The sequence below is a fragment of the Moschus berezovskii genome, chromosome 10 (assembly GCF_049115385.1).
Source record: "Moschus berezovskii isolate FMDL1 chromosome 10, NW_MosBer_1.0, whole genome shotgun sequence".
Taxonomy (NCBI): domain Eukaryota; kingdom Metazoa; phylum Chordata; class Mammalia; order Artiodactyla; family Moschidae; genus Moschus; species Moschus berezovskii.
The window spans coordinates 61,988,413-62,009,749 of record NC_142469.1 but is presented as its reverse complement, the minus strand read 5'-3'; positions in this window follow the sequence as shown (position 1 = coordinate 62,009,749).

Below are 21,337 nucleotides of genomic sequence, written 5' to 3'. Positions count from 1 at the left end.
GCCCTGAGCATCCTGTATTATGCGTCAAACCTGGACTGGTGATTTGTTTCACATATGATAATATAATAATATTGGCTCATACTGCATACACTATTTATTGTATTAATGATTTTCAGTGAAAAGAGAGTATAGAAGTAAATAATCAAAGGAATAAGGGCCATTTACATACATCATATATTTTATGTATAACACATAAGCTAAGTTGCTTCATTCGTGTTCGACTCTTTGCGACCCTATGGACTATAGCCCGCCAGGTTCCTCTGACCATGGGACTCTCCAGGTCAGAATACTGGAGTGGGTTGCCATGCCCGCCTCCAGGGGATCTTCCTGACCCAGGGATCGAACCTGTGTCTCAAATGTCTCCTGCATTGGCAGGCAGATACTTTACCACTATCACCATGAGGGAAGCCCATACATAGCATAGGTTGTTTTAAATTTTAAAACATTAACAACTGTAGTGAATTGATCTGAGCACACAACATCATGAAAATTTCTGTATATTTCCTACAAGGTTACTGTATTGGAAGACATAAAAAAAATAAGTGTCTTTGACATTTACTTCCCTTCAAGACAGAATAATGTGTGTCATGTAAAAATAGACAAAATCTATAAAGCAACTATTTCCAGGAATTAAATAAGAGAACTAGGTGGAATCCTGGAAGGAAGGGAAATATGAGCTCCACAATTATCATAGGTTTCCACTTGTAAATACTTTCAGATTACCATGTAGCGAGATAGTGGCCAAAGAGAGAACATTCTCTTCTATGCTAAAGAGGAACAGATATGTTTTGGATGACTGTAATGGCTAGAATTTTCAGGGAGGGACGTTGGACATGAGCAAAACTCATGGTTCAGTTCAGTTCAGTTCAGTCGCTCAGTCATGTCCGACTCTCCGCAAATCCATGAAAACTCATGGTAGGTGGGTGAAAATAACTCAGAAGCTTATGTGGGAAATCTCTCTAAGTCCTCTACCAAAGACAGGGCCGTGAATATGTGCAGCAGGACTCTGTAAAGGCTTACAAGGAGAGGCTGCTTGGGAAAAAACAGCTGAGCAGTGACTCAGAGGTTGTAGGAGTAAAAGCACTCAGTAACTCAGACATTTGGGTGAGACTCAGAGAGGCAACATTTTAGGCATCACCATGCTTTAGGGAATATGACTCAAAACTAAAGATAAAAATAGACTCATCACAGGAAAAAAACACACAAAAACAGGGTCAAGAGAATTTTCCACTGATATAACTCCTTGTCAGAACAAAGCTCAACACAGTGGATCATCCACAATATTTAACATACAATTTAAAATGTAGAATATAAAGAAGTAGGGAGTAACATGAGTGAAAATGAAGTAAGACGCTCTAAACCACATGTCTCCCTGAGAAACAGGCCTAAAAAAATCAAATAAAAACTGACAGAATCAACTTTCTAAGAACTCTGGAAAAATAGGCAAAGGTTTACAACAACCAAGCAAATGTTGAATCAAGGAAAATCAACTTAAAGAGTGTGAAAGCACTATGAAGTTTGATTTGCCCTTTCTCTACCCCTACCCTGGTGCTGCAGTTATCTGAAGGGAATAGAAAAGACCTATTTACAAGCAATTGTATTTTTCATTTCCAGCCAGTCTGGATGTTACCTGAAAGACAATGCAAAGCACTTGTCTTTGTTTAGCCTAACTAGGAACCTACTCAAGATGAGTGAACTGTGTTTCTCAAAAACACAGTTGGAAGATAAATGAACAACCCACATTAGCCTGAGTCAAAAGATTACATCCTTGAGGAATACAAAGAGCATGGAAAGCCTAGTCAGAAGAGGTGGGCAGAAAATTCCAGGAAATTAAGGCATTTAAAAATGTCCCTGTATACCAAGGAGTTTAGAGACACATGCATGCCTTTGCACTCAGAAAAAAATATCTGAAACCAATTCTAAGCTTTGGGTGATCTCTAGACACAATGCAAGTAAGAAGTGAAGGCAGAGATGAAAATTGCCTGGCCAAGTGATCAAGAGTCTCAGCAGAGCCAATGTGTAAAGGAGAAAGGAAGAATGTTTTTCCCTCTTTCTCTTGCTTAAATATTTGTCAAATATCAGGAATATGTATATCGCATTTTTGAGAGTGACTCTGTTTTGTTTCTATCACAGTTGAATTTCTTTTATGAATTTTCAATCATACATTTTTTTTCATATAAACTACCATTTTTATGTCCATGGCATGAAAAAAGTAATTACTCAATACTTTTTGAAAATATGGGTAAACTACCAATGGACTTAATTTAATGGAAATTAAACTGTCTTAAACAAATCTTAGTTTTGAAAACTATACAATTAAAAACAACTTCATAAGTGGACTCTCACTTGGAAAAAAAATCATGTAAAATAATCTCTTAAAAAATGGTATCATGTCAGGAGAGAACACCAGAAAACATTAAATTCTATATATTTTAAAAAACTGCCTTTGTTATCACACCTATACTAATAGCTTTGAGGGAAAATTTATGTTTGTAGGAGAACTTCAGGGGCATCTGCTTGAGCCAGATGTTAATGGTCTCAACTTAGCATTCTGGAAATGAGAAGGGGAAAGAAATATACTTGAAGGAAACTTGTTGAATCTTATGAGGTTAAAGGGGTTGTTACAAACAGTGCAGTCTAAAGAAAGAATAAGAATGATTGCAAAGCTCTTGTAACTGCATCCCTATTGCTATCATATTAACATATTTCTAAAGAATATTCCATTCTCTTAAGTAGAAAATGTTAAAGTTATATAGAATATTCAGTAAAACGGAGTAAAAACGAAATGTAAGACAAAGAACCAACTTAATAAGAAATTAAGTCAAACTAAGGAAATAGATGATAACATTTTCTTTTAATCATCTCTGGATGTGATTAAACTATGCTCAATCTGAATTGTTGTACATAATTTGACAGCCTTCTGAGTTCAATGCAAATGTATGAGATCCAACTGGAAGCAACAGGAAAAAGGAGGCATGTTGCTTAGTATATTAAATTTCCATTTGCAGGTGTATGCAATGAGGACAATGGCAAAATTAGACATGATTGGCCTACTAAAAGAAAGATTCTATTGCCAGAATTCACTTCCTGGCAATGATAGGAAATGTAAGACTCTCTTATTACAGCAAAGAAAATATAGATTCCTCTGTGCACTAACACTGAAATGTGTAGGGGATAAACTAGTCACATTCCCTGGCTCACTTATCCACATTCACTATATTTCATCTCAGTTTTTAATGACTGAGAGTATGCTAATTCAAAATTGTTTTAAAGCGTAGTTTCTCTGTCACCAAAAGAGTAGATTCCTTATTAAATAATCATATGAACTGCCATTAAAAGGTGATTATAAATCAGCTATAAGTAACTCTTGGAGAAGGAAATGGCAATCCACTCTAGTATTCTTACCTAGAGAATTCCATGGATGGAAGAACCTGGTGTGCCACAGTCCATGTGGTCACAAAGAGTCAGACATGACTGAGCAACTGCACAGACACATGAATAAATCTGAACAACATGTAAACTGCTGCTGCTGTTGCTCAGTTGCTTCAGTCATGTCCGACTCTGTGCGACCCCATAGACGGCAGCCTACTAGGCTCCTCCATCTTTGGGATTCTCCAGGCAAGAATGCTGGAGTGGGTTGCCATTTCCTTCTCCAATGCATGAAAGTGAAAATGAAGTCGCTCAGTTGTTTCTGACTCTTCGCGACCCCATGGATTGCAGCCTACCAGGCTTCTCCATCCATGGGAGTTTCCAAAATTCAGTCAGTTCAGTTCAGTCATTCAGTCGTGTCCGACTCTCCATGACCCCATGAATCACAGCACACCAGGCCTCCCTGTCCATCGCCAACTCCCGGAGTTCACTCAAACTCATGTCCACAGATTCGGTGATGCCATCCAGCCATCTCATTCTCTGTCGTCCCCTTCTCCTCCCGCCCCGTATCCCTCCCAGCATCAGAGTCTTTTCCAGTGAGTCAACTCGTCGCATGAGGTGGCCAAAGTATTGCAGTTTCAGCTTTAGCATCAGTCCCTCCAATGAACATCCAGGATTGATCTCCTTTAGAATGGACTGGTTGGATCTCCTTGCAGTCCAAGGGACTCTCAAGAGTCTTCTCCAGCACCACAGTTCAAAAGCATCAATTCTTCGGCGATCAGCTTTCTTCACAGTCCAACTCTCACATCCATACATGACCATGGGAAAAACCATACCCTTGACTAGATGGATACTTGACTATAAAAACCCAGAGGTTGTCTTCTGCTCACTTTTCTTCCATTAAGCTAAACATGATCTTGCAACTACTGGCTCAGAGTTTTGAGAAAATCCGTGAATTCAAAATTAAAAGGAGAGAATAAACCTAAAATTGTGGAGAATAATGGAAGCAGATCTAAGGGTAAGATTCTTATGCTTTGCTAGACTATATAAGGTGGTGCATGCATGCTCAGCATCTCAGTCCTGTCCAACTCTTTCTGACTCCATGGACTGTAGCCACTCAGGCCCTTCTGTCTGTGGAAGTTTCCAGGCAAAATACTGGAGCTAGCTGCCATTTTCTACTTCAGGAGACCATCCCAACCCAGGGAGCAAACCTGTGCCTCTTGTGTCTTCTGCACTGGCAGGCAGATTCTTTACCACTGAGCCATCTGTGGTGGTGGCTGGTGGTTCAGTTGCTAAATTGTGTCTGACTCTTTGAGACTCCATGGACTGTAGCCTACTAGGCTCCACTGACCATGGGATTTCCCAGACAAGGATACTGGAGTAGGTTGTCATTTCCTTCTCCAGGGGATCTTCCGCACCCAGGGATCACACCCAGGTCTCCTGCATTGCAAACAGATTATTTATCTACTGAGACACCAGGAAGGCCCTTATATAAGGTGGCCCCTCGATCAAAAATGTTATCTATTTACTTCCAGTGCCTGTGAAAAATACCTTTTATTTGGTTATCATCTTTAGATTTTACAAGTTGAGCCAAGTTTAAACTAGAAAATCACTTTTGATATGCTAATAAATCCCCTAAAGTTCTGAAGGGTCAAGGAATGATAATTGTATGTTTGTATACATTTGTTTGATGAAAATGCTGAATTCTTAATGTCTAAATACCTTACTTGAAATTATAGTTGACTGAAAATTTAATGTAAAGAACTTAAATATGAAAAGCTAGAATAGAAATTAACTTAAATTTTTAATGTGTGAGTACTTTTAAAACTTAGCAGTAACTTTAGAAGTAATAAATTTTAAAAGATTGTGTGTCTTAAATGTAAAATTACCTGTATTCCAGCATATTTAACTAAATGCAAATTAAAATTTGAGAATAGTAGAATATAACAAGTTGTCACATACCTACATTTGCAGATATAATTCAAATTATTAAGAAAAAGTTAAGAAGTTAAGAACTTGATGGATAAAGTGACAAAAAAGAAAATTAACTTGAAAATTATACAAGAATACCCGATGAATATACACAATTTCATCTATGCCATTCATCCCTATACCCATCTCCCCTCTGGCAACCACTAGTTTGCTCTCTTTGAGTCTGTTTCTGTTTTGTTTGTTCATTTATTTTCAGTTTTAGATTCCACATATAAATGGAATATGAGGTTTGCTTTTCCTTGTCTGACATTTCACTTAGCATAATAGCCTCTATGTCCACCCATGCTGCAGCTAATGACTATTTCATTCTTTTTTATGGCTGATATTCCTTTATATGTATATGTACATATCACATCTGTATCAATTTATCTGTTCTTGGATACTTAGGTTGCTTCCATACCTTGGGTCATGTAAATAGCGTTGCAATGAACATAGAGATACATACAACTTTTCAAATTAGTGTTTTTGATTTCTTCATGTAAATAACAAGAAGTAGAACTGTTAGATATTATAGTAGTTCTATTTTGAATTTTTTTCAGGAATGGACATGAGTTTGAGTGAACTCCGGGAGTTGGTGTTGGACAGGGAGGCCTGGCATGCTGTGATTCATGGGGTTGCAAAGAGTCAGACACGACTGAGCGACTGAACTGAACTGAACTGAATGATCAGTGATGTACAGCATCTTTTATGTCTTTGTTGGCCATCAATATGTGTCTTTGAAAAAATGTCTATTCAAGTGCCCCATTTTAAAATTAGGATACAGAGTCCTCTGTCCACTAACACTGAAATATGTAGGGGATAAACTAGTCACATTCTCTGGCTCATTTATCCACATTCAGTATGTTTCATCTCAGTTTTTAATGACTGATAGTGTGGAACACAAAGACAAATATCTGCAATAGGGGCACAAGTAAAGCATATTTTCAACCATCTAGAAGCATGTTTACTTCTGGCTTACAATAAAATTTTTTAATGTACCGCCATTAATCACAACACCAGTCACTCTAATGTTGTGGCGCTTGGCCAATGTCAAGATGGGGTTTAGAAAGGTTCCCACTATTTATGCACCATTCAAATGCTTTTCTGATTTGTTTCAACTTATCCATCTTTCATTCATTCAATGTGTGAGACACAATTGCTGGTGATACATCATGTAGAGTCTACAAAGGATTTTATATTTGATTTGTTTCAATTAGGAGAGGAGAAAGGAGAGGAGCAGCAGGAAATTTAGGCAGAGAAAATAGCCTAAGAAACAAACAAGCAAGCAAACAAACAAAAGGCAGTGATATATTAAAAATCACATTTTATCTGTGTAATCCTAGTTTAACTGTTGAGCGAATAGACTAAGTAGAGGAAAACTTAGACCTGATAATCAAATACATTTTGTGTAAGTGTAAGAAGCTACTTACTGAAATAAAATGGAAAAACAAACTCATATTTGTATTTTAGGCAGTTCTTGAGGAATGGTATATGATAGATTAAAATAAGAAAAATACTAAATGTTAAGATAGGGCAGAGGTTGGTATTACAATAGTCCCATGGGATACTATAAGCACTGGAACTGAAATACTGGCAGTAAGGGTAAAGACGAGAAGGAAGAATTTAAGGCATCATCAAGATAGAGAACCAACAGGACTTGATCAGCAATAGCATATGATGGGTTAAGAAGGAGACATCAAGAATGTTCATCTGTTGTCTCAGGCAACTGAGTAGGTAGTGACACCATTCACTAAGATACACAAAAATTAATAATGATTTTAGTATTTTTAGTCTTTTATAAGAACGAACTTATGGTTGCCAGGGGGAAGAATGGGGGAAAGGGATAGTTACGGAGTTTGGGATAGACATGTACACACTACCATATTTGAAATGGATAGCCAACAAGGTCCTATTATATATTTATAGCACAGGGAACTCTGTTCAAATTGATGTGGCAGCCTGGACAAGAGGGGAGTTTGGGGGACGATGGATACATGTATAATTATAGCTGAATCCCTTTACTGTTCACCTGAAACAATCACAACATTGTTAATTGGCTATACCCCAATACAAATTTAAATACTAGGAATATTAGGAGATGTAATACCTTAAGCCTTATCATTTTGAAAATTGCATGTAAATAGTTACTCCAAATTACTCCAAATTTGGCCTTGGAGTACAGAATAAAATAGGGCAAAGGCTAATAGAGTATTGCCAAAAGAACACACTGGTCAAGGCAAACATCGTCGTCCAACATCACAAGAGAAGACTCTACACATGGACATCCAGATGGCCAACACCAAAATCAGATTGATTTTATTCTTTTCAACCAAAGATGGAGAGCTCTAAACAGTCAGCAAAACCAAGATCTGGAGCTGACTTTGGCTCAGATCATGAGCTCCTTATTGCAAAATTCAGACATTCAGGGATGACCTATATCAAATCCCTTATAATTATACCATAGAAGTAAAAAATAGATTTAAGGGACTAGATCTGATAAGCAGAGTGTATGATGATCTATGAATGGAGGTTCATCGCATTGTACAGGAGACAAGGATTAAGACCATCCCCAAGAAAAATAAAAGCAATAAAGCAAAATGGATGTCTGAGGAGGCTTTACAAAAAGCTGTGAAAAGAAGAGAAGCCAAAAGCAAAGGAGAAAAGGACAGATATACCCATTTGAATGCAGAGTTCCAAAAAAGAGCAAGGAGAGGTAAAAAAGCCTTCCTCAGTGATCAATGCAAAGAAATAGAGCAAAAAAATAAAATGTGAAAGACTAGAGATCACTTCAAGAAAATTAGAAATACCAAGGGAACATTTCAAGCAAAGATGGGCTCAATAAGGGACAGAAATGGTAAGGTCCTAACAGAAGAAGAAGATATTAAGAAGAGGTAGCAAAAATACACAGAAGAACTGTACAAAAAAGATCTTCATGACCCAGATAATCACAATGGTGTGATCACTCACCTAGAGCTAGACATACTGGAATGTGAAGTCAAGTGTGCTTTAGGAAGAATCACTATGAACAAAGCTAGTGGAGGTGACGGAACTGCAGTTGAGCTATTTCAAATCCTAAAAGATGATGATGTGAAAGTGCTGCACTCAATATGCCAGCAAATTTGAAAAACTCAGCAGTGGCCACAGGACTGGAAAACGTTAGTTTTCATTCCAAACTCCAAAGAAAGGCAATGCCAAAGAATGCTCAAACTACTGCACAATCGCACTCATTTCACATGCTAGTAAAGAAATGCTTATATTCTCCAAGCCAGGTTTCTGCAATACATGAACCATGAACTTCCAGATGTTCAAGCTGGTTTTAGAAAAGGCAGAGGAACCAGAGATCAAATTGCCAACATCTGATGGATCATTGAAAAAGCAAGAGAGTTGCAGAAAAACATCTATTTCTGCTTTATTGACTATGCCAAAGACTTTGACTGTGTGAATCACAATAAACTGTGTAAAATTCTGAAAGAGATGGGAACACCAGACCACCTGACCTCCTCCTGAGAATTCTTTATGCAGATCAGGAAGCAACAGTTAGAACTGGACATGGAACAACAGACTGGTTCCAAACAGGAAAAGGAGTACATCAAGGCTGTATATTGTCACCTTGCTTATTTAAATTATACACAGAGTACATCATGAGAAACCCAGGTTAGATGAAGCATAAGCTGAAATCAAGATTGCCAGAAGAAATATCAATAACCTCATATATGCAGATGACACCACCCTTATGGCAGAAATTGAAGAACTAAAGAGCCTCTTGATGAAAGCGAAAGAGGAGATTGAAAATGTTGGCTTAAAGCTCAACATTCAGAAAACAAAGATCATGGCATCTGGTCCCATCTCTTCACGGCAAATAGATGGGAAAACAGTGGAAACAGTGGCTGACTTCATTTTTGGGGGCCCCAAAATCACTGTGATGATGACTGCTGCCATGAAATTAAAAAATGCTTCTTGGAAGAAAAGTTATGACCAACCTAGATAGCATATGAAAAAGCAGAGACATTACTTTGCAATCAAAGTTCCGTCTAGTCAAAGCTATGGTTTTTCCAGTAGTCATGTGAGAGCCAGACTATAAGGAAAGCTGAGCACTGAAGAACTGTTGCTTTTGAACTGTGGTGTTGGAGAAGATTCTTGAGAGTCTCTTGGACTGAAAGGAGATCCAACCAGTCCATCCTAAAGGAGATCAGTCCTGAGTGTTTATTGGAAGGACTGATGCTGAAGCTGAAACTCCAATACTTTGGCCACCTGATGCGAGGAGCTGACTCACTGGAAAAGACCCTGATACCGGAAAAGATTTAAGGCAAGAGATTTAAGGGGACAACAGGGAACGAGATGGTTGTATGGCGTCACCGATTCAATGAAGATGAGTTTGAGTAGACTCCAGGAGTTGGTGATGGACAGGGAGGACTGGCATGCTGTGGTCCATGGGGTCCTGAAGAGTTGGACAGGACTGAGCAATTGAATTGACCTGAACTGATATAATTAGTTCTACAGACATTAAGAGCAAAACCTTGCGAAGGACTCAGAACATGCACCAACTTCAAAATTTTTTGCCTGGGGTACAAATAAATTGTGTAATTACCACAGTGGGATTTAATGGGTAAAACCCTGTGGATTTATTTCCTTTTTTCTTTCAAAAGAGCGCCAATAACTCTTATAGTGCCAATATATAAATCTAGCAAGATAAGTTAGGAGAACAGCCTAAGTCTGTTTTTGTACATGTGGTATTAGAGGTGATTACAATATCATTTCTTGAGTAACTTGGTCAGACATAGCACTTATGTGTAGGGTTCCTAGCTGGCATGTAGCAAGTCACAGCTCATCTATTTGAACAAATTAATAAGGAAACATCTGTGACTATTTCTAACTGAGCAAATATTATTGGTAGTATCACTGACACGATGGACATGAGTTTGAGTGAACTCTGGGAGTTGGTAATGGATAGGGAAGCCTGGCATGCTGTGATTCATGGGGTCTCAAAAAGTTGGACACAACTGAGTGACTGAACTGAACTGAACTGAAATGTATTTTACCCACAAACTAAAAAAGATTTTAAAGCAATTCAGGTTAGACATTGTTTGCAAAGGAAAGTAAAAGCCCTGCTATTCATGTTTCCAAAGTAACACTGTCGACAAAATTTACAAATCACATTTATAGAAACAAGAAGAGAAATGCTCATTCATGACTACATGGCTTTTTCACAAATATCTGTGTCTAAAAATATTATGTATAATAGCTTTACCTAAATCTGACATTCTATTGTAGAAATGTAGGAAAGAAACCAATTTGTAGGTTGACTGCTAAATCAGCAGTTATTCTGTGCCTATGATGGCACATTTGACTAATTTTTTTTTGTTTTCTTTTTCATTATTTTTAAATTTATTTATTTTAATTGGAGGCTAATTACTTTACATTATTGTATTGGTTAATTCAATTATTATTTCTTCTTTCCACAGGTTGAATATAATTCTATGAGTTCTTTTTTTGTTTGGTCCAGGGCATGAATGTATAATTACTAATGATGATAGTTTTATATATGCATGAAAAAACATTTGATTTTATCAGTGTTCATAGTTTAATTTTTAGACACAGTGAGAAAGGAACCTTCTCCAAGCCATGGAGGCATTGTGATATAGTCATGTCTGATAGGTCAACACAGAGGAAGAAAAAAAAAAAAAATTAATGCTCAGCAACTACAGAATGCAAACAAGTTGCAGTGCAAAGTTATCTGATTAAAGATTCAATATTACTTTGAAAACTTTAATCAGCAGTTGTACAAAGATGTTTATGTATTATTGCTCTAAATACCAATCCACACAAGTAGCAGTCTATAATAAATATATCCCTTAGCTCTTAAACAAACAAACCAAAACACAGAGGGGAACAAACTGAACATAAAATTCAATAAAAAAAAAAATAAGTAAATACTGAACTTGTAGGATTAATAAATAAATTATATCCAGGTTCAAAGTTCCACTTACATTTTACACAAAATATTTATCAGCTGATATTCCTAATGGAAGCCTACAAATTTTAGGTTGATTCAGTTCAGTTCAGTTCAGTCGCTCAGTCGTGTCCGACTCTCCGTGACCCCATGAATCACAGCACGCCAGGCCTCCCTGTCCATCACCAACTCCCGGAGTACACTCAAACTCATGTCCACAGAGTCGGTGATGCCATCCAGCCATCTCATTCTCCGTCGTCCCCTTCTCCTCCCGCCCCCAACCTTTCCCAGCACCAGAGTCTTTTCCAATGAGTCAACTCGTCGCATGAGGTGGCCAAAGTATTGGAGTTTCAGCTTTAGCATTAGTCCCTCCAATGAACACCCAGGATTGATCTCCTTTAGAATGGACTGGTTGGATCTCCTTGCAGTATAAGGGACTCTCAAGAGTCTTCTCCAACACCAAGTTCAAAAGCATCGATTCTTCGGCGATCAGCTTTCTTCACAGTCCAACTCTCACATCCATACATGACCACGGGAAAAACCATTGCCTTGACTAGACGGACCTTGGTCGGCAAAGTAATGTCTCTGCTTTTTAATATACTATCAAGGTTGGTCATAACTTTCCTTCCAAGGAGCAAGCGTCTTTTAATTTCATGGCTGCAATCAGCATCTGCAGTGATTTTGGAGCCCAAAAAAACAAAGTCTGACACTGTTTCCACTGTTTTTCCATCTATTTCCCATGAAGTGATGGGACCAGATGCCATGATCTTTGTTTTCTGAATGTTGAGCTTCAAGCCAACCTTTTCACTCTCCTCTTTCACTTTCATCAAGAGGCTTTTGAGTTCCTCTTCACTTTCTGCCATAAGGGTAGTGTCATCTGCATATCTGAGGTTATTGATATTTCTCCCAGCAATCTTGATTCCAGCTTGTGCTTCTTCCAGCCCAGCGTTCCTCATGATGTACTCTGCATATAAGTTAAATAAGCAAGGTGACAATATACAACCTTGACGTACACCTTTTCCTATTTGGAACCAGTCTGTTGTTCCGTGACCGGTTCTAACTGTTGCTTCCTGACCTGCATACAGGTTTCTCAAGAGGCAGGTCAGGTGGTCTGGGATTCCCATCTCTTTCAGAATGTTCCACAGTTTATTGTGATCCACACAGTCAAAGGCTTTGGTATAGTCAATGAAGCAGAAATAGATGTTTTTCTGAAACTCTCTTGCTTTCTCCATGATCCAGTGGATGTTGGCAATTTGATCTCTGGTGCCTCTGCCTTTTCTAAAACCTGCTTGAACATCTGGGAGTTCACGGTTTACATACTGCTGAAGCCTGGCTTGGAGAATTTTGAGCATGACTTTACTAGCGTGTGAGATGAGTGCAATTGATTACATAGTCTAATACCAAAGACTAAGAAATAGACACTAAGATTTAACTAGAAATAGTACCTATTAGAGTATACTTTTGAAATTTCTGAAATCAAATGTATTTAAAAGATTTTCACTAGTTCCTTTGATATTCAACCTAGATCAATTTTCATTTGAAGAGGTAATTATAAAGTACCCAGAGTTCCCAAAACAACATAATTAGATGCTCAAGCACAAATTAAAACAAAATAATTTCCATCTACCAAAGAAAGAAATGTGAACATCTTGCATTTTGTCTAAATACATTGATCATTTTGATTACAAATTATGGGAAAAGATAAGGGAATCACAGAATTCAGTTTACAGCATATATATGTGAGCATGTGAGTGTGTATTTTTATGCCTTAAAACCATGTAGGCAATAAGCAACAATATTACAATAAAATATGACTTTAAATTTTGAGTATACATTGTTAATGTACTCACTGGAAAAGACTCTGATGCTGGGAAAGGTTGGGGGCGGGAGGAGAAGGGGACGACGGAGAATGAGATGGCTGGATGGCATCACCGCCTCTGTGGACATGAGTTTGAGTGTACTCCGGGAGTTGGTGATGGACAGGGAGGCCTGGCGTGCTGTGATTCATGGGGTCACGGAGAGTCGGACACGACTGAGCGACTGAACTGAACTGAACTGAACTGAACAATTTTTTCCTGTGTATGGGATAAAGGTTTATTGCAGAGCTGCTGCTGCTGCTAAGTCACTTGTCGTGTCCAACTCTGTGTGACCCCATAGAGGGAAGCCCACCAGGCTCCACCATCCGAGGTATAATATTTCTATTATGAGAGTCAGATCTAAATTAGTTGACAAAAGAACTGCCATGTGCAGGTTGTAAGTCTTTGCAAACTTAAAATTTGTGCTGGGAAATTTGACCTTTGTCCTAGTTTTGGTCTAAGAGGTAGGAGTTAGGATAGGGAAGGCCATAAAACTTAATGGAGATATACAACTCTCAGGTGATTTACCTGTGAGTTAATTCAATTGCAGGAACTTTAATCTAAAAATTAAATCTCTGTTGATTCTGGGGATATACTTCAATATTTATAAAGGTTCAGTTCAGTTCAGTTCAGTCTCTCAGTCATGTCTGACTCTTTGTGATCCATTGAATCACAACACGCCAGGCCTCCCTGTCCATCACCAACTCCCAGAGTTCACTCAAACCCATGTCCATCGAGTCGGTGATGCCATCCAGCCATCTTGTTCTCTGTCGTCCCCTTCTACTCCCGCCCTGTATCCCTCCCAGCATCAGAGTCTTTTCCAGTGAGTCAACTCTTCGCAGGAGGTGGCCAAAGTATTGGAGTTTCAGCTTTAGCATCAGTCCTTCCAATGAACACCCAGGATTGATCTCCTTTAGAATGGACTGGTTGGATCTCCTTACTGTCCAAGGGACTCTCAAGAGTCTTCTCCAGCACCACAGTTCAAAAGCATCAATTCTTTGGCAATCAGCTTTCTTCACAGTCCAACTCTCACATCCATACATGACCACTGGAAAAACCATAGCCTTGACTAGACGGACCTTGGTTGGCAAAGTAATGTCTCTGCTTTTTAATATACTATCTAGGTTGGTCATAACTTTCCTTCCAAGTGGTAAGCGTCTTTAATTTCATGGCTGCAATCAGCATCCGCAGTGATTTTGGAGCCCAAAAAAATAAAGTCTGACACTGTTTCCACTGTTTTCCCATCTATTTCCCATGAAGTGATAGGACCAGATGCCATGACCTTAGTTTTCTGAATGTTGAGCTTCAAACCAACTTTTTTACTCTCCTCTTTCACTTTCATCAAGAGGCCTTTGTGTTCCTCTTCACTTTCTGCAATAAGGGTGGTGTCATTTGCATATCTGAGGTTATTGATATTTCTCCCGGCAATCTTGATTCCAGCTTTGTGCTTCTTCCAGCCCAGCATTCCTCATGATGTACTCTGCATATAAGTTAAATAAGCAGGGTGACAATATACAGCCTTGACATACTCTTTTCCTATATGGAACCAGTCTGTTGTTCCATGTCCAGTTCTAACTGTTGCTTACTGGCCTGCATACAGGTTTCTCAAGAGGCAGGTCAGGTGGTCTGGTATTCCCATCTCTTTCAGAATGTTCCACAGTTGATTGTGATCCACACAGTCAAAGGCTTTGGCATAGTCAATGAAGCAGAAATAGATGTTTTTCTGCAACTCTCTTGCTTTCTCCATGATCCAGCGGATGTTGGCAATTTGATCTCTGTTTCCTCTGCCTTTTCTAAAACCTGCTTGATCATCTGGAAGTCCACGGTTCACATATTGCTGAAGCCTGGCTTGGAGAATTTTGAGCATGACTTTACTAGCGTGTGAGATGAGTGCAATTGTGCGGTAGTTTGAGCTTTCTTTGGCATTTCCTTTCTTTGGGATTGGAATGAAGACTGACCTTTTCGAGTCCTGTGGCCACTGCTGAGTTTTCCAAATCTGCTGGCATATTGAGTGTAGCACTTTCACAGCATCATCTTTCAAGATTGAAATAGCTCAACTGGAATTCCATCACCTCCACTAGCTTTGTTCGTAGTGATGTTTTCTAAGGCCCACTTGACTTCACATTCCAAGATGTCTGGCTCTAGGTCAGTGATCACGACATCGTGATAATCTTGGTCGTGAAGATCTTTTTTGTACAGTTCTGTGTATTCTTGCCACCTCTTCTTATCTTCTGCTTCTGTTAGGTCCATACCATTTCTGACCTTTATCGAGCCCATCTTTGCATGAAATGTTCCCTTGGTATCTCTAATTTTCTTGAAGAGATCTCTTGTCTTTCCTATTCTGTTGTTTTCCTCTATTTTTTTGCATTGATGGCTGAGGAAGGCTTTCTTTTCGCTCCTTGCAGTCTTTGGAACTCTGCATTCAGATGCTTATGTCTTTCCTTTTCTCCTTTGCTTTTGGCTTCTCTTCTTTTCACAACTATTTGTGAAAAGACAGCCATTTTGCTTTTTTGCATTTCTTTTCCATGGGGATGGTATTGGTCCCTGTCTCCTGTACAGTGTCACGAACCTCCATCCAGAGTTCATCAGGCACTCTATCTATCAGATCTAGTCCCTTTAATCTATTTCTCACTTCCACTGTATAATCATAAGGGATTTGATTTAGGTCATTCTGAATGGTCTAGTGGTTTTCCATACTTTCTTCAATTTAAGTCTGAATTTGGCAATAAAGAGTTCATGATCTGAGCCTCAGTCAGCTCCTGGTCTTGCTTTTGCTAACTCTATAGAGCTTCTCCATTTTTGGCTGCAAAGAATATAATCAATCTGATTTCAGTGTTGACCATCTGGTGATGTCCATGTGTAGAGTCTTCTCTCGTGTTGTTGGAAGAGGGTGTTTGCTATGACCAGTGTGTTCTCTTGGCAAAACCCTATTAACCTTTGACCTGCTTCATTCCGGGCTCCAAGGCCAAATTTGCCTGTTACTCCAGGTGTTTCTTGACTTCCTACTTTTGCATTCCAGTCCCCTATAATAAAAAGGACATCTTTTTTGGGTGTTAGTTCTAAAAGGTCTTGTATGTCTTCATAGAACCATTCAACTTCGGCTTCTTCAGCGTTACTCGTTGGGGCATAGGCTTGAATTACTGTAATATTGATTGGTTTGCCTTGGAAATGAACAGAGATCATTCTGTAGTGCAAGTAATTTTTTAGTATTCTTCTGGCTGTAATAGTGGGCCTTGAGTAAGAATATAGGGGACCTGAGAATAAGGCCCTGAGTACAGGGCACTGTGACTAGTAGCAAGATCCTTGACAATCATGACAGACCGAGGAGTCAAAGAGAGATATGGCAAATATGGTCCATACTGGTGAACCTTCAATTATTTAAAGCTGTATTATCTGTTATTCCTGTTCCTTTCCTATACTATAAAATGTTCATTTCCATTAGAATTTCCGGAAGGTGTATTAGGCTTACTTTGTTATGTTTGGAGAAAAGTAAACCAGTGAGACCTGTAGTGGCAAGGGAAAGTAGATGTGAAACTGTAAGAGCTGACAAAAAAGAAAAAAAAAAATGCCTGGGGTAGCAATTCCCAAGAGGTCATAGCAATCCACCTAAGTTGTCAAGAATTCTTTTGGGGTATTTAACAATAGTAAATAAAATACACAGATGGAAGGAGGAAGGAAGCATGGATTTCCTACAAAAAAGTAGAAAGAAGGCTTTGTGTGAGGACCTACCTGTGTTATCCAGGTATTAAAAGAAGTGATAACCTGAAGTTTGAGGTTTTGTAATATAACCTGGAATTATACATGTATTGCAACATTGACTTTTTACCACAGTCAAAAAATACCTATAAAAAAGTCACATTCAATAGCTAACTTTTAACTCAATTAACTTTATTTAAATTGGGTTAAATATTGTGCAGGTTCATTGAAATTAACAATGAAGAGTGATTTTTAATATCATAGTAAAAGTGTGCATGAGTAGGAAAGGAAGAGAGATGTTGTGCGTGGGGAGACAAAAACAGAATAACAAAATCAACTTTGCGTATTTCTCAAACAATGCGTAAGCTAAATCTCTTCAGGCAGGTCCAACTCTGTGCAACCCTAAGGACTGTAGCCAATCAGGCTACTCTGTCCATGGGCTTCTCCAAGCAAGAATACTGGAGTGGGTTGCCATGCCCTCCTCCACCAGATCTTCCTGACCCAGGGATCGAACCCACTTCTCTTATGTCTCCTGTATTGATGGTTAGGCCAGTTCTTTACTGATAGTGGCACCTGAGATAGTGAAAGTGAAAATCACTCAGTCATGCCCAACTCACTGCAACCGCATAAACTCCAGGCTTGAATACTGCAGTGGGTAGCCTTTCCTTTCTCCGGGGGATCTTCCCAACTCAGGGATTGAACCAAGGTCTCCCACATTGCAGGCAGACTCTTTACCAGCTGAGCCACCTGGGACACCCTTCTCAAACAATACTCAATCCTTAATCCTGCTGTGTTAGGTCCATACCACTTCTGTCCTTTATTGTACCCATGTTTGCATAAAATGTTCCTTTGGGATCTCTAATTTTCTTGAAGAGATCTCTAATCTTTCCCATTCTATTGTTTTCCTCTATTTCTTCTCATTGATCAGTGAGGAAGGCTTTCTTATCTCTCCTTGATATTCTTTGGAAATTTACATTCAAATGGATATATCTTTCCTTTTCTCCTTTGCCTTTAGCTTCTCTTCTTTTCTCAGCTATCTGTAAGGCCTCCTCAGACAACTATTTTGCCTTTTTGCATTTTTTTTTCTTGGGGATGATCTTGATTCATGACTCCTGTACAATGTCACAAACCTCCATCCAAAGATCTTCAAGAACTCTATCAGATCTAATCTCTTGAATCTATTTCTCACTTACATTGTATAATTGTAAGGGCATTGAATTAGGTCATACCTGTATGGTCTAGTGGTTTTCCTTACTTTCTTCAATTTAAGTCTGAATTTGACAATCAGGAGCTCATGATCTGAGCCACAGTCAGCTCTCAGTCTTGTTTTTGCTGACTGTTTAGAGCTTCTCCATCTTTAGCTACAAAGAACATAATCAATCTGATTTCATTATTGACCATCTAGTGATGTCCATGTGTAGAGCTGTCTCTCATGTTGTTGGATGAGGGTGTTTGCTATGACCAGTGTGTTCTCTTGGCAAAACTCTGTTAATATTTGCCATGCTTCATGTTGTACTCCAAGGCCAAACTTGCCTGTTACTCCAGGTATCTCTTGACTTCCTACTTTGGCATTCCAGTCCACTAATATGAAAAGGATATCTTTTTCTGTTGTTAGTTCTAGAAGGTCTTGTAGGTCTTCATAGAACTGTTCAGTTTCAGCTTCTGCAGCACTAGTGGTTTGGGCATAGACTTGAAATAGTGTGATATTGAATGATTTGCCTTGGAAACGAACAGAGGTCATTCTGTTGTTTTTGAGATAAAGTACTATATTTTGGACTCTTTTGTTGATCATGATGGATACTCCATTTCTTCTAAGGGATTCTTGCCCACAGTATTAGATACAATGGTCATCTGAATTAAATTTGCCCATTCCAGTCCATTTTAGTTCATTGATTCCTAAAATGTTTATGTTCACTGTTGCCATCTCCTGTATGACCACTTCCAATTTACCTTGATTCATTGACCTAAAATACCAGGTTCCTAATTTTCTTGAAGAGTTCTCTAGTCTTTCCAATTCTATTGTTTTCCTCTATTTCTTTGCATTGATATCTGAGGAAGGCTTTCTTATCTCTCTTTGCTATTTGTTGGATATAGCAAGTGGATATTTCTTTCCTTTTCTCCTTTGCTTTTCACTTCCCTGCTTTTCACAGCTATTTGTAAAGCCTCCTCAGACAGCCATTTTGCTTTTTTGCATTTCTTTTTCTTGGGGATGGTCTTGATCCGTGTCTCCTATACAATGTCATGAACCTCCATCCATAGTTTTTCAGGCACTCTGTCTATCAGATCTAGTCCCTTGAATCTATTTCTCACTTCCACTGTACAGTCATAAGGGATTTGATTTAGGTCATACCTGAATGGTCTAGTGGTTTTCCCTAATTTCTTCAATTTCAGTCTGAATTCGGCAATAAGGAGTTGATGAACTGAGCCACAGTCAGCTCCCGGTCTTGTTTTTTCTGACTTGGAAATAGATGGAAAAACAGTGGAAACAGTGTCAGACTTTGTTTTTTTGGGCTCCAAAATCACTGCAGATGCTGATTTCAGCCATGAAATTAAAAGACGCTTGCTCCTTGGAAGGAAAGTTATGACCAACCTTGATAGTATATTAAAAAGCAGAGACATTACTTTGCCAACCAAGGTCCGTCTAGTCAAGGCAATGGTTTTTCCCGTGGTCATGTATGGATGTGAGAGTTGGACTGTGAAGAAAGCTGATCACCGAAGAATCGATGCTTTTGAACTTGGTGTTGGAGAAGACTCTTGAGAGTCCCTTATACTGCAAGGAGATCCAACCAGTCCATTCTAAAGGAGATCAATCCTGGGTGTTCATTGGAGGGACTGATGCTAAAGCTGAAACTGCAATACTTTGGCCACCTCATGCGACGAGTTGACTCACTGGAAAAGACTCTGATGCTGGGAAAGGTTGGGGGAAGGAGGAGAAGGGGAAGACGGAGAATGAGATGGCTGAATGGCATCACCGACTCTGTGGACATGAGTTTGAGTGTACTCCGGGAGTTGGTGATGGACAGGGAGGCCTGGCGTGCTGTGGTTCATGGGGTCGCGGAGAGTCGGACACGACTGAGCGACTGAACTGAACTGACAGAACTTTTCCATCTTTGGCTGCAGAGAATATAATCAATCTGATTTCCAATTCGACCATCTGGTAATGTCCATGTGTAGAGTCTTCTTCTTTTTTTTTTTTTTTTGTGGTTTGTCTTTTTTTAATTTTTTTTTTATTGGAGGCAAATTATTTTACAATATTATATTGGTTGGTTTTGCCATATATTGACATGAATTCACCCCGGGTGTACATGAGTTCTCCCTCTTGAACCTCCCTCCCACCTCCCTCCTCCCTTTATGCTCCCTCTGGGTCATCCCCGCACGCCAGCCCCAAGCATCCTGTAACATGCATCGACCCTGAACTGGTGATTCGTTTCACATATGACAACATACATGTTTCAATGCCATTCTCCCAAATCATCCCACCCTCACCCTCTCCACAGAGTCCCAAAGACTGTTCTATACATCTGTGTCTCTTTTGCTGTCTTGTATACAGGGTTATCATTTGCATCTTTCTAAATTCCATATATGTGTGTTAGTATACTGTATTGGTGTTTTTCTTTCTGGCTTACTTCACTCTGTATAATAGGCTCCAATTTCATCCACCTCATTAGAACTGATTCAAATGCATTCTTTTTGATGGCTGAAAAATACTCCATTGTGTATATGTACCACAGCTTTCTTATCCATTTGTCTGCAGATGGACATCTAGCTTGCTACCATGTCCTGGCTATTATAAACAGTGCTGCAATGAACATTGGAGTACATGTGTCTCTTTCAATTCTGGTTTCCTCGGTGTGTATGCCCAGGAGTGCTATTGCTGGATCATATGGCACTTCTATTTCCAGTTTTTTGAGGAATCTCCACACTGTTCTCCAAAGTGGCTGTACTAGTTTGCATTCCCACCAACAGTGTAAGAGGGTTCCTTTCTCTCCACATCCTCTCCAGCATTTATTGCATGTAGACTTTTGGATAGCAGTCATTCTGACAGGTGTGAAATGGTATCTCATTGTGGTTTTGATTTGCATCTCTCTGATTATGAGGGATATTGAGCATTTTTTCATGTTTGTTAGCCATCTTTATGTCTTCTTTGGAGAAATGTCTGTTTAGTTCTTTGGCCCATTTTTTGATTGGGTCATTTATTTTTCTGGAATTGAGTTGCAGGAGCTGCTTGTATATTTTGGAAATTAATTCTTTTTCAGTTGCTTCATTTGCTATTATTTTCTCCCATTCTCAAGGCTGTCTTTTCACCTTGCTTATAGTTTCCTTTGCTGTGCAGAAGCTTTTGATTTTAATTAGGTCCTATTTGTTTATTTTTGCTTTTATTTCCAATATTCTGGGAGGTGGGTCTTGGAGGATCCTGCTGTGATTTATGTCGGAGAGTGTTTTGCGTACGTTCTCCTCTAGGAGTCTTATAGTTTCTGCTCTTAGATTTAGCTCT